The sequence below is a fragment of the Peromyscus californicus genome, unplaced genomic scaffold (genome assembly GCF_007827085.1).
Source record: "Peromyscus californicus insignis strain IS unplaced genomic scaffold, ASM782708v3 Scaffold_13__1_contigs__length_99412109, whole genome shotgun sequence".
NCBI classification, from domain to species: Eukaryota; Metazoa; Chordata; class Mammalia; order Rodentia; family Cricetidae; genus Peromyscus; species Peromyscus californicus.
In genome coordinates this window covers 51,943,913-51,961,655 of record NW_026294424.1, presented here as the reverse complement: position 1 = coordinate 51,961,655, position 17,743 = coordinate 51,943,913, and the positions used below count along the sequence as shown (strand labels likewise).

General features: G+C 38.0%; 1 pseudogene; it reads right to left on the bottom strand.

Annotated features, from left to right (window-relative positions):
* The window catches only part of LOC128108754 (ubiquitin-conjugating enzyme E2 D4-like), a 54,997-nt pseudogene that overhangs the window by 37,031 nt on the left and 223 nt on the right, over positions 1-17,743 (bottom strand).

Here is a 17,743-nt window from a genome sequence, read left to right as displayed (position 1 = left end):
TTATGCTGTTTACTGTTGAAATTTAATTTAATGATCTGAAATATCAAATTGAATCCAGATGTGTTACATGTGTTTTTACTGCATTTGTTGAATCATGTAAAGATGTTTCGGCGTTTTACCTTGCCTGCCTATGGCATCTGATTGGTCTAATAGAAAGCTGAATGACCAATAGCTAGGCAGTACAGAGATAGGTGGGGCTGGCAAGCAGAGAGAATAAATAGGAGAAGAAATCTAGGTGTGGCAGAGAGAGAACAAGGAAGAAAGAGGAGGAGATACCTGGGGCCAGACAGCCAGAGTAGGACATACATGCTGAGAGAAAGGTAAAAAGCCCTGAGGCAAAATGTAGATGAAGAGAAACAGGTTAAATTAAATTATAAGAGTTAGTGGGCCAAGCATAAGATAATGCTGAGCATCCATAACTAATAGTAAGTCCTCCTGTCTTTGTTTGGAAGCCGGTTAGTGGGCCAAAGAAAGCCTGCTACAGAATTTAAAATAGCAAAAGGAGAAAGTGTATCATCTAATTTCTGCTAGTATCTGTATTTGTTTGCAGTATCTGTCTATTACCTTGGGATCACTGATATCAGAAGCAGTCATTTGAACTAGGTTCCAAGTCATGAACAAGAAGTTTGAGTCAACTTAGCTCATTCTCTTTGGATCAATGTGCTAGGTAGATCATGTTATTATTCTTTTTTTTTTTTTTTTTTTTTTTTAGTTCTGAGGGAATTTCATTTTTATTTGCATTTAAAGTCCCTATCCTTCCTTATGTTCCCATCTGTGAATAGCTTATATTTGAACTTCATATTAAATTCCCAGTGGAAGAAGAGTGGGGAAAGCCTCACCACATACAAAAGCACAACCTCAGTCTCTCCACATCGATAATGACATTTTCTTTCTTGGGGTGTTACATGCTTTATAGAACCTGATGTTTCCCAGCTGCTGTCTGGTGTGAGGAGGGAAATGCAGCATATAGCACTACAGAGGATGGTGGTGGAAGAGAGCAGAAGCACTTTCACGATGCTGTTCCAATTCCCAGGAGCCTCCAGGATGCACTCGGACTCCTGTGGACATGGCTCTGTGGCAGACAGTATGATGAAAGCCCACTCTGCCCTGGCCTCTCACGACTGCACTGTGTTCTAAAGGCAAAAAGCATGTGGTTAGGGAGCAGACTGGGCCCCTGTATAGTGCCATAGTGACTAGTGCACCATTTGATGACAAGTAGGGGAGGCATGCATGGCTTGATTCCCCAGAGACAAGCAGAAAAGCAGGGGCATAGACCAATTCTAGTGTAACCAGGAAGACTGCAGATCACAACGATGGTTGCTGATTTGGCATCAAAGGTATGATACTGTCAAGGCCACAATGGCTGAAAGTGACACCAACAATATGCTGTAGCCAGAGCGTGAATGGCCGACACGTGTGTGAACGGAGGATGTTCTGTGAATGCCTTAACCAATAGCTCAGAGCTTCACAGGAAGGCCACTCTGCTTGGCAAGCTTCTCTTGGACACTGTCTCCTGTAGATGTATCCAACCTTCCCATCAAACAATAAACACAGAACCAATGCAAAGAAGAAAGCCAAGAGGCCAGAGCCAAGAGCCAAAACCTTACCCTTCCTCCTGCAGTGGTCCTACCTCTCCGAACCAGAGCTACCCCTGTGTTAAAGTCTTTATATAGAGTTCCTGTCCTGCCTTCTCATTGGTTGTAAACCCAACCACATGACCGCCTCCTCACAGCCTGTCTGTATAGGCCTCCAGGTTTTCCATGATTGGTATTAAGATTAAAGGCATGTGTATCCAATAATGGCTGTATCCCTGAACACACAGAGACTTACCCAGCTCTGCCTACTAAGTGCTGGAATTACAAGCATACGCTACCACTGCCCTGCTTTCCTATGGCTTGCTAATAGCTCTGACCCCCGGGCAACTTTATTTATTAACATACAAATAACATTTTAATACAAATAAAATATCACCATATTTCCCCTTTTCTATTTTAATAAAAAGGAAAAAAAAGAAAAAGCTTATAACTAATATAAGAAAAACTATATACAAAAGGATAATAACTATATACAATATATACAAGTAATAAATACCTAAACAATGTCTAGTCCATTTGTATTTGACAAATTCAGAGAAAATAATTTCATTATCTATCCTATTTTGGTAAGTTCAAAATGTATCCTAATTAATCTTCAACTATAACTAACTAACCTTCAACTATAACTAACTAATCTTCAACTCCCTCAGAGACCCAAGAAGGAAATAATATTAGCTAACAAAAATAAAAACAGGAAGTGCACATAAGCAACCTCCAAAAAATTTGTGAGTTGACAGAAACAGACAGCTGTCTGGACAGTCACCTGAGGTTTCTCCGAAGTGCTGGGGCATCATCTTCAGCCTATAGGCCCAGCATATCCGACAGACTCATTTGTGAAGCAGGATGTACACAAGGTCAACAGTTCAACCTCACATTGAGTGAGAGTAGTCCATGTACCAGAAACACCTGAATTCCACCAGTGTCATGTCATGATTCAGGATTTCAAATTCTGGAAATTGCTGATGGTTTTCCAACTCAGCTGTCCATTCTTCCTGGCTGTGTATATATGGCTTCATCTCAGCATCCCATTCTTCTCCATATCCCTCCATCAAATGCCAGTCTACTATTGAGAGGCGTGAGCTTAGTTACTCTTCAAGAATAACTGTTTCAGCTGCTGTTCCATTGCACATCAGAGGCCATCGGCCCACTGCCTGTTCAGCTGCCTTCGAAGAAAAGGGCACTGTACCTTTTTCGAATTGCGAAGGCCACTTCAGGGATGGTGCCATATTGTCCTGGCCTCTGAAGATGCCTTTTGATAAAGCCATAACCACACTTGTTTTGGCAAGAATCAGTAATCCTTTGTTTTATGTCCTGTTTGTCCATTTTGTCCTGTTGATTCGAGGATACTTTGTTGTCCAGTGGCTAACTTTTGCCACAATGAAAGTTAACTCCATATGCAGTTTCTTCAATGCCCATATTTTCTCTGAAGTAGATTGGTACTGCCAGGAGTCGACATGTCTCATAGTCATAACAAAAAAGAAAAATTTTCTAAGTTATTAAAACATTTTAAATGCCATATTCTGTAGATCTCTGAAGGGTTTGAAGATAACCTGTCTATCTAAAATATATCTACTCAATCTTGAAAACATACCTAATATAACTACAAGTTCTATTATAATATCTAACTACTAACTTTCATTTCTTTATATCCTAATAGTTGGTAATAACATTCAAGGATCAGAAAATTGCATTACATTGTTAGATGAACGGTACAATTAGAAAAATATATATAACATTTTCTAACAATATCAATTTCAATATATATAATTTGTATACAATATAAAACAATCCAATCCAATGTAAAGTATTTACATTTTTCTTTTCTTTCTTTCTTTCTTTTTTTTTTTTTAATAAGAACCTTAAATCTAATCTCCTTTGCTTAGCCTTTTTCCTAACCCTTGACAACAACTTGTAACCAACCCCCCTAATCAATGAAAATTATCCCAGACCCAAAACCCATTAAAAGACCAAAAAAACCAACCGCCCCACACCACCTCTTTGGGAATGTGGGCGTCGTATTCTTGAAATTGCTTCCTGCTGGGTATGGGCGAAGGTATCTTTATCCTGAAAGAAAAATTTTAGGTTAATTGTCAAATTCTAGGAAAGGTAAATATATCCTTCGTTATCCAGTCTGTGTATAATGCCAAAATTCAGGGTTTATCTCAAATCCTTATTCAAGTAGTCTTTGAGACTGGATCATCTCAGCTAGCTCTTCTCAAAATTGCTCTGAGCACTTTGTAGTTCAAAGCTGATCTGTAGATGATGTTTGTCAGCTTAGTGATGTTATTATTGTCCACGTGGAATTGTTGTTGTTGTGGGGCCCCATCTTCTTCCTGGAGACTTCAGTTGATGTTAGGCCTAACCGTGATTTCCTGCAAAAAACTGATAAGAGACTCGAACACAAAGACTATATATGCGACTTTTTAGAATTAGTTAGTACTCTATATGACCATTTATATCTTAACAAAGTTTAAAATGTATATATATCTATATATATTGATCTTGTAAATTTTGATATAAAATTCATACTTTAAGAAAAGTTTAAAGAATCAGAATAGAATCAAAGAGTTGAGATTCATAATAGAATAGTCCCTTAATTAATTTGGCTTTTCTCCTGTCCCATAGCAGAAGATGGCTCTTTTCCTCTGGCATGATACAGGGGGTTTGCATTTTCCTTTTAACAACATGCTTGAGTTTAAAGAAGGAGAGAGCCATTCTCCAACTCCAAAGTCAGCTTTAAATTTTAATTGAACTGGGACTATTAGAAGTTAAATAGTGTTAAATCTTTAAAGAAAAGCAGAAACAAACATTTAGGAAGACATAAAATTTTTTTTAGATAACATACCCATACGCCATTTCACTCTGTTTCTTAGGATAGATGATTTGTTCCTTTTCTTCAGTTGTCTCATTTGTCCAGTGTTCTTCAAATTCCTTAACCTTCATTCTCCTAAAAGACAAAAACAAAAACCTTTCCCCAAGGTTTTTTGGGGATCTTCCTTTTTGACAAGTTATCTGATTAAATGAAAAGGCATGTGTTACTGGTGTAAGTTAGTTTAAATTGGATGTTTACGATAGTTGATGAACTATCACCTCCTCTAATTAAGAGGTCTCTCTTGTTCAAATCGAACCTTTATCAATTTTGATGGTACCCACAGCTTATCTTCTCCTGTAGAAATAAAAGCAAAACCTCGTCCCCAACGTAACACATACCCTGGTTTCCATTCTGAGGTCAGCACATCCTTAAAGTATATAGGTTGATTTAATTCTGTAGTTTTTTCTATTATCCAATGTCTCTCTGCAGCTGTTGTTCCTTTCTCATTGGCATTGAGAAAATTCAAAGTTAATAGAGCATTATGTAGTCTATTTCTGGGGGTTTTTGTTACTCCTTTTTGTTTATTTAGCATATCCTTTAGAGTTCTGTTTGATCTTTCTATAACTGCTTGACCTGTAGGATTATGTGGTATACCTGTAACATGGTTTATATTATAATAAGCAAAAAACTGTTTCATTTTAACAGAGACATATGATGGAGCATTATCAGTTTTGATTTGTGCAGGTATACCCATAATGGCCATAACTTCTAGCAAATGAGTGATTACAGAATCAGCTTTTTCAGAACTCAAAGCAGTTGCCCATTGAAATCCTGAATAAGTATCGATAGTGTGGTGTACATATTTCAGTTTTCCAAATTCTGCAAAGTGAAACACGTCCATCTGCCAGATTTCATTCCTCTGAGTACCCTTTGGGTTACATCCTGCTGGTAATGGTGTTTGATTGTAGAAGGAACAAGTAGGACATTTCTTTACTATTTCTTTGGCTTGTTGCCAGGTTATGGAAAAATCCTTTTTTAAACCTTTACTATTTACATGATGTTTTTTATGAAATTCTGAGGCCTCCAGCACATTTCCTATCAATAATTTATCAATCTCATCATTGCCTTGTGCTAGAGGGCCTGGCAGACCAGTATGGGATCGGATGTGAGTTATATATAAAGGATGACTCCGTTTTCTGATTGTATCTTGTAATTGAATAAATAATGAAGTTAATTCTGAAGCATCGTGGATAAATTCTGCAGTCTCAATATGTAATACTACTCTTTCAGCATACTGAGAGTCAGTTACTATATTGAGAGGTTCTGAAAAATCCATTAATACCAACAGAATAGCATACAATTCTGATTTTTGAACTGAATTATAAGGACTTTGAACCACTTTACTTAAATTTTCTGATTTGTAACCTGCCTTTCCTTGTTTGTTGGCATCTGTATAAAATGTACGAACTCCAGATATGGGTTTTTTCCTCACAATTTGAGGCAAGATCCAATCAGCTCTCTTTATAAGATCAATTCTATTGCTTTTGGGATATTTGCTGTTAATTTCTCCCAAAAAATTACTACAAGCTTTTTGCCAAGCTTCATTTTCTATCCATAATTTTTCAATGTCCTCCTTAGTTAAAGGTACGACAATTTCTGCTGGGTCTATTCCTGCTAATTGACGAAGTCTCAATTTTCCTTTCCAAATCAAGTCAGAGATTTTTTCCACATAAGTTTTTAATTTTTTATTTGGTTTATTTGGTAAAAATATCCATTCCAATATAATATCTTCCCTTTGCATTAATATTCCTGTTGGGGAATGCCTAGAAGGTAAAATAACCAAAATGCAATCCAGCTTTGGATCAATACGATCTACGTGCCCTTCATGTACTTTCTTTTCTACCAAGGCCAATTCTTTCTCAGCTTCAGGTGATAATTCTCTTGGACTATTTAAGTCCTTATCACCTTCTAAGGTTTTAAACAAATTATTCAGTTCATCATTTTTTACCCCAACAATAGTTCTTAGATGAGAAATGTCTCCAAATAATCTTTGAAAGTCATTAAGAGTCTGTAGTCGATCTCTCCTAATTTGCACTTTTTGAGGTCTAATTTTTTGAAGTTCTATTTTATATCCTAAATAATTAATAGAATCTCCTCTTTGTACCTTTTCTAAAGCAATTTGTAATCCCCAGCAAGGCAAAATTTTCTTTACTTTTTCAAACATTCTTTCTAAAGTATCTGCATTTGAATCAGCTAATAAAATGTCATCCATATAATGATAAATTATAGATTTAGGAAATTTTTTACGTACCACTTCTAATGGCTGTTTTACAAAATATTGGCACAAAGTTGGGCTATTCAACATTCCCTGTGGGAGAACCCTCCATTGAAATCTTTTAACCGGTTGAGAATTATTATAAGTAGGCACTGTGAAAGCAAATCTTTCTCTGTCTTTTTCTTGTAAGGGTATTGAAAAGAAACAGTCTTTTAAATCAATAACTATGAGAGGCCAGCCTTTTGGTAACAGAGTAGGTAAAGGAATTCCAGATTGTAAAGAGCCCATTGGCTGAATTACTTTGTTAATTGCTCTAAGGTCTGTTACCATTCTCCATTTACCAGATTTTTTTTTTATAACAAATACAGGAGAATTCCAAGGGCTGGTTGATTCTTCAATATGATGAGCATTTAACTGTTCTTCCACCAGCTCTTGTAAAGCCTGGAGTTTCTCTGTTGTTAAAGGCCATTGCTGAACCCATACAGGCTTGTCTGTTGACCATTTTAAAGGTAGAGCTGTTAATGTTTTTGGAAGATTATCAGTTGTTGTGCCCTGTTCTTGTATGACATGGATGGCTGGTGAGCACTCATTAGAATAATATCTTTTAATATTTCTCTCAGAAACATGTACTAATTTATGATTTGTTTCTGAGATTGGAGGGATATTAATCTGAGTATTCCACTGTTGTAACAAGTCTCGACCCCACAGGTTCATAGCTATGTTAGCCATATATGGTTTTAATTTTCCTTTCTGTCCTTCTGGACCTATACATTCAAGCCATCTTACACTTTGTTTCACTCTAGATAATGTCCCAATTCCTAAGAGTTGAATGTTTACCTCCTGAAGAGGCCAAGTTGGATGCCAAAATTCTGGTGCAATTATGGTAATGTCAGCACCTGTGTCTACCAGACCAGACAACAAAACACCATTTATTTTTATTGTTAGTTTTGGTCTTTGTTCATTAATAGAAGTTTGCCAAAAAATTTTCTTTATGTTTTTTCCTGTATTTCCTATTTTCTCTGTTTCATCATCTCGACTAACATGATTTATTCCAATAGACATTTGGTTATTTAGTTGCTTTGAATAGGGGTTTCCTCTACAACTGCAGGAAAGGTTTGAACTGGATTTACTGTGGGGGCCTGCCTGAGGCCCCTCTGGGAGTTTCCCGAAGGTCGAGGCAGAGGGTTACCCTGTCTGTCCCTTGTTGATCTACATTCGTTAGTCCAGTGTTTTCCCTTACCACACCTTCTGCATACTCCAGAAGGAAGGGGCATTCTGTTGCCAGTGTTCCTTGAATAAACATTATTTCTAGGAATGACCTGTTTACAATCCCTTTTCAAATGTCCTTGCTTTCCACATCCAAAACATCTAACATTGCTCAAACCTTTTGAAATTGCTTTTCCTACCCACATATCATCATGGTCATAAGCCTCTACATTAACTGTATCTCTAATCCAATCTTCCAAAGGTGCAGATCTTGCCTTTAACGGCCTAATTATTCTTTTGCACGCTGCATTTGCATTCTCAAAGGCCAAAGATTCAATTATTATCTGACTAGCCTCTGAATTCGGGACCATTTTTTGTACTGCTGAAGTCAATCTTTGTAAGAAGTCTGTGAAAGATTCTTTGGGGCCCTGTATAACCTTTGTAAATGACTCAGTTTTTTTTCCTGGTTCTTCAACTCTGTCCCATGCATTCAAAGCTGCCGTTTTACATAGAAGTAGGGTTTGGACATCATATGAACATTGTGTTTGTACTGAAGCATATTGGCCTTCGCCAATAAGCTGATCCTGGCAGACTTGTATTCCGCTATCCCTCCATTGTCTTTCTATATTTTTAGCCTCATTACTGAACCACATTTTCCACTGGAGATTTTGTCCGGGTTCAAGAACAGCCTGTGCCAATTCCCGCCAGTCCTTTGGTATAATCCTATTACAAGTTGACCAGGTGTTTAACATTTGCTTTACATATGGGGAGTGCATGCCATAAGATGCTATTGCCTCCTTAAATCTTCGTAAGTCTAACATTTCAACTGGAACCCAAGTATTTTGTTCATTCTCTTCATCAGGTAGCTGCTGTACGGCTACTGGATAAATTAAGGGTGATTGTGTGAAAACTGGCTTTCTTTCTGTAACCTTACGATCCAATTTTGAAACAACTTCACTATTTATTTCTTCTGTCTGAATTTGAATTTCTCTATAATTCATTTTTACCGGTTTAACAAGTTTTTCTAAGACTGTTATCCTGGCACTTAAGTTGACGATCTTTTTAAATAGTAAAATGAGGATAAGAAAAGTAATAAACTGAATAATTCGATCAATATTAATCTTTTCATATAGTTGTTCCATTGTCAGAGTGCCTAAAATTTCAAACAAAGCCCAATTTTCTTCCAATGTACACATAAAGCCCATTTTTTTTTTTAATGTAGAAAAAAATTCTCTTTTAAATAGATATGTTAATTGACTTACCAAGTCTGGGTAGAACAGTAGAATCCCAGGGAATTTCACAGCCACCTGGTGTTCGAGGTGTGAATCCAGCGAGAGAGAGAGAGAGAGAGAGAGAGAGAGAGAGAGAGAGAGAGAGAGAGAGAGAAAGTGTAGCCGCTTGAGCCGAGTCAAGCCTTGGCTTTACAGGCAGGGGCCCTGTTCAGCAGGGCAGGTCTGAGTTGTTTGTAGCAGTTCCAGCTGTGGGTCAGTCAGGCCTGGGCCCAAGCTAGGCAGCCGGGCCGCCCAGGCTGGAAACCGGACCTGCCGCCAAGCCAAGCCAATCGGTTTTTAATGAATTCTTGTCACGTTGGGCGCCAAATGTAGATGTATCCAACCTTCCCATCAAACAATAAACACAGAACCAATGCAAAGAAGAAAGCCAAGAGGCCAGAGCCAAGAGCCAAAACCTTACCCTTCCTCCTGCAGTGGTCCTACCTCTCCGAACCAGAGCTACCCCTGTGTTAAAGTCTTTATATAGAGTTCCTGTCCTGCCTTCTCATTGGTTGTAAACCCAACCACATGACCGCCTCCTCACAGCCTGTCTGTATAGGCCTCCAGGTTTTCCATGATTGGTATTAAGATTAAAGGCATGTGTATCCAATAATGGCTGTATCCCTGAACACACAGAGACTTACCCAGCTCTGCCTACTAAGTGCTGGAATTACAAGCATACGCTACCACTGCCCTGCTTTCCTATGGCTTGCTAATAGCTCTGACCCCCGGGCAACTTTATTTATTAACATACAAATAACATTTTAATACAAATAAAATATCACCATAGTCTCCCATGGAGCCTTCGAGGCACTTACATAGCATGTTTCTGTGTCCACTCTCTTGCTAGTCTGTTGTACACGGGCTTGGCTTGGGCAGGAAGATATCTGTGGGAACCTGAGGAACCGCACACAAAGCCAACCCAAAGAGGACGCATATTTCTCTCTGTCGGCCTTGTAGGTGTGGGCTATTTCTGGCACCAGTGGGTCATCAGGGTTGGGGTCACAGAGCAGAGAGCAGATGGACAAGAGAACTTTGGACACAGCCAATGCTAGGGACCACTATGACTTCAGGATGTCCAGGCAGATGCTGCCATTGCTGTTGATATTGGGGTGATAGATTTTGGTAGTGAAAGCAACCTTTGGGGGCTTGAAAGGATAATCTGTAGGGAAGTGGATGGTCAGGAAAAAAACATCCCCTTGGTAAGGACTGTCATTTGGGCCCATGATGGTGGCCTGCCAGTGGAACAAGTCATCACCTACAGGTCCTGCAGAGCACTGAGCTGGAGGATCCCTCTCTAAGTCAGTTCCTTCTGGATCCGTTTCAGCGCCATGCTCCCGCTGCTCAGTCCAGCCGGCCCCGCGGGGCTGCCAGACCATGTAATTCTTATGATGACCAAAGTCGGATCTGGGAAGATGGCTCAGTTGTTGAAGCACTGTTATTGGATAACCTATTGGAGGGCTCTTCCCTGGGAAAGGTGACACTTAGGAAATGTGGCACCTCTCACTCTCAGCCATCCTTAGTTGACTGCAGTTCTTTGTGTAGGGCTTAAGCCTTGTGGCTTTCCTCCAACCTACTCTGGCAGTCTATTGCTCTAGTTCAGCTCCTGTTTAGGCAGTCACATTGGTGAGACTTCATGGGTGTAGCTTTCAACATGACTAGGAGATACAACCTCACAGCAAACTCCCTGATCCCCTGGCTCTTTCTGCCCCCGTTTCTGAATGAATCCCTGATCCTTAGGTGTGAGAATTGTTCTGCAGATGTATCTACTGAGACTAGGATGGATCCTCACCTTTGCATGTTGGTTGGTTGTGGTTGTCTGCATTGATCTTTGCCTGTTGGAAAAATTAGTTTTCTGGATTAGGATTGAGGACAATACTTATCTGTGAATGTAAAGACAAATGTTTGAAATATTGATGGGGATTAGGTGGTTTAGTAAAGGTGGTGGTTGTAGATTCTTCTCTAAGATCCATGACATTACCAACACCAGGCATGGTTTCCCTACTGTTCAGAGGGTCTTACCTATGATTAAAAAGCTGTTTGGGCCGGGCGGTGGTGGCGCACGCCTTTAATCCCAGCACTCGGGAGGCAGAGCCAGGCGGATCTCTGTGAGTTCGAGGCCAGCCTGGTCTCCAAAGCGAGTTCCAGGAAAGGCGCAAAGCTACACAGAGAAACCCTGTCTCGAAAAACCAAAAAAAAAAAAAAAAAAAAAAAAAAAAAGCTGTTTGGGAGGCAGAGGCAGGCGGATCTTTGTGAGTTCGAGGCCAGCCTGGTCTACAAAGCGAGATACAGGAAAGGCGCAAAGCTACACAGAGAAACCCTGTCTCGAAAAAATGAAAACAAAAAAGCTGTTTTGTACTGCCAAGTTATGCATGCCACTACTCCACCCCTAGGGATATTTAGTTATGCTGTTCTGTGTTGTGCTTCATAGGTCTCATAGCTGAGTAGGATTGTTGGTTGCTTCCCTCTTTTGAAAGCCTATGTGGCACCTTCTGGGACCATAAAAGCTTGTTCACAGGAGGAGATATTTTATTCAGTTTAGCCAAAGGACCTCTTGGTCCTGTGTGTGCCGAATATAGTGTTTTTAGCAATAGGGACTTAACTTCTGCCTCTGAGGGACAACAAAAGACAATAGCAGTAACCTGTGTATAGACGAATTTCTAAATGGTCTTATTAAATAAAAAAACATGGAGCCAAACATAGGGGTGAAAGCCTTAGAGAGATCAGGGAAATAGGAAAAGCCACCAGCCAACCTTACCTCACCAATTCTGCACTTCCAAATGCAAGTTACTTCCTGTCTACCTACGTCTGTATGCCTTGCTGTTCTGCCATCTCATTTACCCTCTATGTTAAGTTACATCACTTTCTCTTTCTACCCAACTCTGTCACTTCCTATCTGTCTGTACAGACTTCTAGATCTGCATGGTTAACTAGTTTTGAAATTTAAGGCGTGTGCCATCACACCTGACTCTGTTTCCAGTGGGGCCTTGAACACACAGAGATCCTATCTGCCAAGTAATAGGGTTAAAGGCGTGTGTTAACATTGCATGACTTCTGTGTTGTGGTTGGCTTTTTCCTCTGACCTCCAGGCAAGCTTTATTTATTAAAGCACAAATAAAGTATCACCACATTTCAGCACAAATAAAATATCACCACACCTGTGTGTTTGGGGATTCCATGGACAACTCTGGCTAGCAACTCAAAAGAGGGATTCTTATGTCTGATGTTGGGATTTTGTAGTTCTTTGTAACTTCCAGGGAGCATTTTCAATAAAGAAAAATTTTATTTGCACTTCGTGAATTTATACACGGAATAAACTTTCTATATATGTATATGCCATTTTAAGATCTTTCTGCACTCGTAAGTTTCCATATGACTTTTAGAAAATGTCTTTAGTATTACTTATCCCATCCTGTATTCCCTCCTCTCTCCTATCCTTCCATGACCCCCTACCCACTGCTCTCTTTCTTCCCCATTATTACTCTTTACTCTTAACAATTCCAAGTAACTCACAAAGAAAGCATTGCTTTGAAGTCCAATGTTACATATTTAATTCACATTAAATGTGTGGGCTGTGACATACTCCTGTATTTTTCTTAATCACTCTACTTCTCACCCAAAAAAACGAGTAATCAAGGTAGTATCATTTCTGTCCAAACTGATCACATGACTCTTAAGACTGTGTAATAGCTCATTGAAACTGCTGAAGTGCTACACTAACATTATTTAAAAGCTATTGTATTTAGAGTCATAGAAAATTAGTCAGTAACATGTGGTTTCTGATTCATATTTGATCACTTGGCAACAGTGCAGAGATTATATGACAATTTAGCCAAAGGAAGCACTGGATTTTCACTAAGATAGAAACAGAAATATTAAATTTGTGCTCATATATTTATTTGTTCTGGTCTTTTATTAAACATTTGAAAGAAGACTTTTTATATTCACAAGATTAATATATTCTAAATATTCAGACATATTAACTGCTCACAAATAATATGGATAAGGGTATTTACCACATAATGTGAAACAAAAAAAATATTGAAAGCTGAAGATGCAAAGAATGAAAATGTCTGTCAAAAGAGAAAAGGCTTGAAATACAGAAAGTAAGTACTTCAAGAAAACAAAACTGTATCGCAAATAAATACAATCTGTGCAGTTACAACAGTAGCAGAAGTATGGGGACTGTAGCACGAATCTTAAAAGATCTTATTTGTAAAAACAAACCTAGAGCCAGGTATTGGGGTGAATGCTGAAAGATCCAAGAAACAGAACAAGCCACAGCTAACCTCACCTCACCAGCTTCTCAGCAGATCCTTTTTCCTCAAACTGGAAGCCTCTGAATCCTCACCTGAATGGATCTCATCTGTACTGCTACTAAAAGCTCAAAGGAACTCTAGTTCCTGGTCCTCATGCCTTATATACCTTTCTGCTTCCTGCCATCACTTCCTGGGATTAAAGGTGTGTGTGCCACTGTGCCTGGCTCAGTTTCCAATGTAACATTGAAATCACAGAGATCTGAATGGATCTCTGCCTCCAGAACGCTAGGATTAAAGGCATGGCTACCACTGCCTAAACTCTATGTTTAATATAGTGGCTGTTCTGTTCTCTGACCCCCCAAATAAGTTTATTGGGGTGCACAATATATCAACCACAGGGGACTATTGAGGAAGTGGTTACAGAGAATGACTGTTGCGGTATGATGAAACTAATGATAGTATAGTAGAGACAGCCTGAATCATGTATGATATTTTTGACATGGGCAATTCTGACATTTATAAAATTCTTTTTTGTTTCTGGAGGCATTGTTAGATATCACTTTAGTATTTTCTTCTAATATTCCTCAACAATAGACTTTGTTTATTTCTTGTTTGCTAAGGTTTATGATTAAATGTATTTTCCAGACTCTGTGATGTAGTTATTTTGTGAGCTTTAGGTCATAAAGGAGTCAGGAGAGAAGGCTGTTCACTGGAAAAACCTGAGCTGAACAATCAAGACTTGGTAATTTGTCACATGATATACTGGAGTCATTGTACTAACCCTATGGTGACCTAGTTTTGGATGTGTTATGTTAAATTAATAAATTCTTTCTCCTTAGCCTGTAATGGTTGACACAATAACTTCCCATAAACATTTATTTACTAATCAATTGGCTGTACATTTAATGCTAAAATTCCTTTGTTATAATTTATAACTAATTGTAAGGCATTGAAATATTTTATGGTAAAATTAATATAATAATATTTATGGTTTTAAAAGTCAATTCCTGCAGCACCAGGCTAGAATATCTTTTTAAACATAGAATTTAGACAAATAATATATTAACATATACATTTTAAGACACAAAGGTATTCTCTCCAATAAAAATAAATGAGATTACAACATTACAAATGAGATTACAACTAGCTATTGACCAAATTAAAAGCAATAATTCAAAAGCTTCTGGCTGTAGCATATTTACATTGAAGATTTATGTTACTCCTTCATAGATTGTGCTTGAGTGGATTTTACATATGGGCACACTGTGAAAATTAAATGGGGTAATATTAGTAAAGTGAGTGGCTTCATTCCTTACATATAGTCATTCCTCACTATCATAATAGTTGATGTTACTGGCATTATTATTGCAGTTATCATTAATGTCTTCATTATTGCTTTCCATTTAGGAGAGAAAACAAGTAATTAAAAAAGAAATAGCTTTTTATATGGATCTTCTGTAGCATGTTCTATACATCCTGTCCATTTCTATTTATCAGTGAGAGTTTGTGCATGACTTCTTTAGTTTAATTTTGATTCTTTGGAATCTTCTGCCATGAATTTCTGAGCCTCTCGACGACCTCTTCAATGTATTGGATGTGTAAGAAGTGCAAACTGATTTTAATTCATGACTTGAAATAAATTAAAGGTTAAAAGAATACTACAATCCAGAAATTTACTTTAATTTACTAAAGCCATTACTGGCTGCAGTGAATAACAGCTCAAATTAAAAATTGTTTCTTCATATGTGTAATGAAGATTCTGCTATATTGCTACACATGTTTTCCAGAATCTTTTGGAGTAAATTTAAAGAGACTTGAAGTTTTGCTTTAAATCCACTTTAGTGACCAGCCTAGTTTTCATATTATGTGGGTTAGACCTCAATTTTTAAGCAATTCCATTGAAAATTGTGAATAAATACTGGTATATATTTGGTTTATCATCCAAAAGAAAGCAACTTTCAGAACGCATTCCAGGGATAAAATCAAGGATGCTGTACTAATTTTAATTAATCTTTATTGAAATTTATTGCAATATATTACACAAGATGAGATTTTCTTTTTCTGTTTGTTTATGTAACTGAGATGTGGGTTTGTTCATATGAGAGATTTCTGTGTAGGTTAATGAGCTTCAAAAAACCAAGTTTACATCTTGATCATTAGTAAACTGAACCTTAACAACTGATGTTGTTTTTATTTTGGTCTGTTGTGCACGTGTGTGTGTGTGTGTGTGTGTGTGTGTGTGTGTGTGTGTGTGTGTATGTGTGTGTGTTTGATGAAGACTTATCTTTGTTTCAAGAGAGGAGGAGCTTTCTTCCTTAGAAAAATAGCACTGTTAGATGTTTTATGTTGTTCCAGAAAAGCTTAGTGTTTTCTGTCTTGTTGTCTCATAAGGGACTCAAAACATTTTCAGAAATCTAGAGTTAACACTGTAGAGATGGAAAGAGAGATGGAGAAAACTACTGTAATCATAAAGATTAATAGAGAATACATAGAGAAAGAATTTCTAGAGGAACAGTAATTCTTTAGTCAGTTTTAGCATGACTTTGAGGCTCCAATAGAGCATAGATTTTTCTGTTGTCTTCTACCTCAAACTGACAGAGGGCTCATTGGAAGAAAATAGAAGACCACACTCAGACTTCACAATATGGAATATCCAGAATCATTTGGAAATGAGAATAGTGGCTTTACATCATTATCACTTTGTTAGTCCTGAATTCGAGTCATGTTTCACCTGTAAAAGTTAAGGTTCCACTTATGGATCTATTTCCTCAAAATTGAAAACTTCCATACTGGAAGTCAAACAGAGGTCCATCAAACTCGATAGCAAAATTCAATGACCAGGGAGTTGACAGAACTAGAAGTTTATAGAGCTGTAATACTCCCAAATTGCTGGGACAAGGAGCTCTGAGGATATAGCTTTTGTGAGTTATCCTTCATGCTCTTGTAAGTAACCAACCACTCACTCAGATTCCTGTAAACAATACCAGTAAACACACTGGTTCACTACACTAGACCTTGGTGGAATTGATTCTTTGGTCTCCCACTAGTGGTCTATGTGGAGCAAATGTTCTTCCTCAGGAGTGACACCACAGTGACATATTTAAGGATGTGGTTTACTCAATGAAGTCAATATTTGAAAGACGAATTGCCAAATGGTCTTATTAATAAAAAACCCAGAGCCAGATATTGGGGTGAAAGCTGAGAGATCAGAGAAGCAGAAAGAAGCTAGCCAAGTTCTTACCACTAGGAAATCCTCAGCCATAGAGAGAGTTACTTCCTGTATACTCACACCTATATTTTTTCTCTGCCTTGCCATCTCACTTCCTCTCTCTGCCCAGCTACATCACTTCCTCTTTCTGCCCAGCTTCCTGTCTGTCTGTACAGACCTTCAGACCTTTATGGTTAACTAGTGCTGTGGATTAAAGGCGTGTGCCACCATGCCTGGCTCTGTTCCTAGTGTGGCCTTGAACTCACAGAGATCCTGATGACTCTCTGCCTCCTGAATGCCAGAATTAAAGGCGTGTGCTAACATTGCCTTACTTCTATGTTTAATACAGTGGCTGGCTTTTTCCTCTGATCTCCAGATAAGCTTCATTGGGGTACACAAATAAAATATCACCACAAATATTTGGAAAGATGGTTGTGATCTCCAAACATTATAACAGTCCTGACCAGTGCTCATGTTTTAAAATTTAGGATAATTCCAAATAAAGAATGCTATGCTTCTTTGAAAAATAGGAATATCTTTGGAAATAGCAACCTGAAATAGGAATATTTATATTTTGAGTAAAATCTTAGACTGCAAGTCAAGTTGTACTTCTGATGCACATGCGTTACTCTTTCCTGGTAGATCACAGGAAAACTATTCACGGTGTTGAAGCTCCAATCTCTGTGTTAATCTTTGATCTATATTCATGTAGCTAAAAATCTATATTGAGGATATAATCAATGTGAGGAATTTCACTTCCAAAAATGCAATAACTGACTTAACTAACTAACTAACTATTTAACTAACTAATAACCAACTAACTAACTGAAATGAAAAATATATTTAACTTAAGGAAAAATACCATAAAATTAAACAGTAACCAGACACGCAACATCTTTAGATATTTCTCATGTTACTTAGGATGTAGAAAATTACTATCATTTGAGGAGTAAGCAGTATAACTTGTTGTTTTCTTTATTTCTGCTTTGGGACTTGAACCAAAATCCTTGCCCATGCCAAATATGCTATCACCAAGCTACAGTCCTGGCCCTTCTGATCACTTTATTCTTAGTAATGTTATTATGTCTAGTGTGTGTTTATAGCTTCTAAATTATTT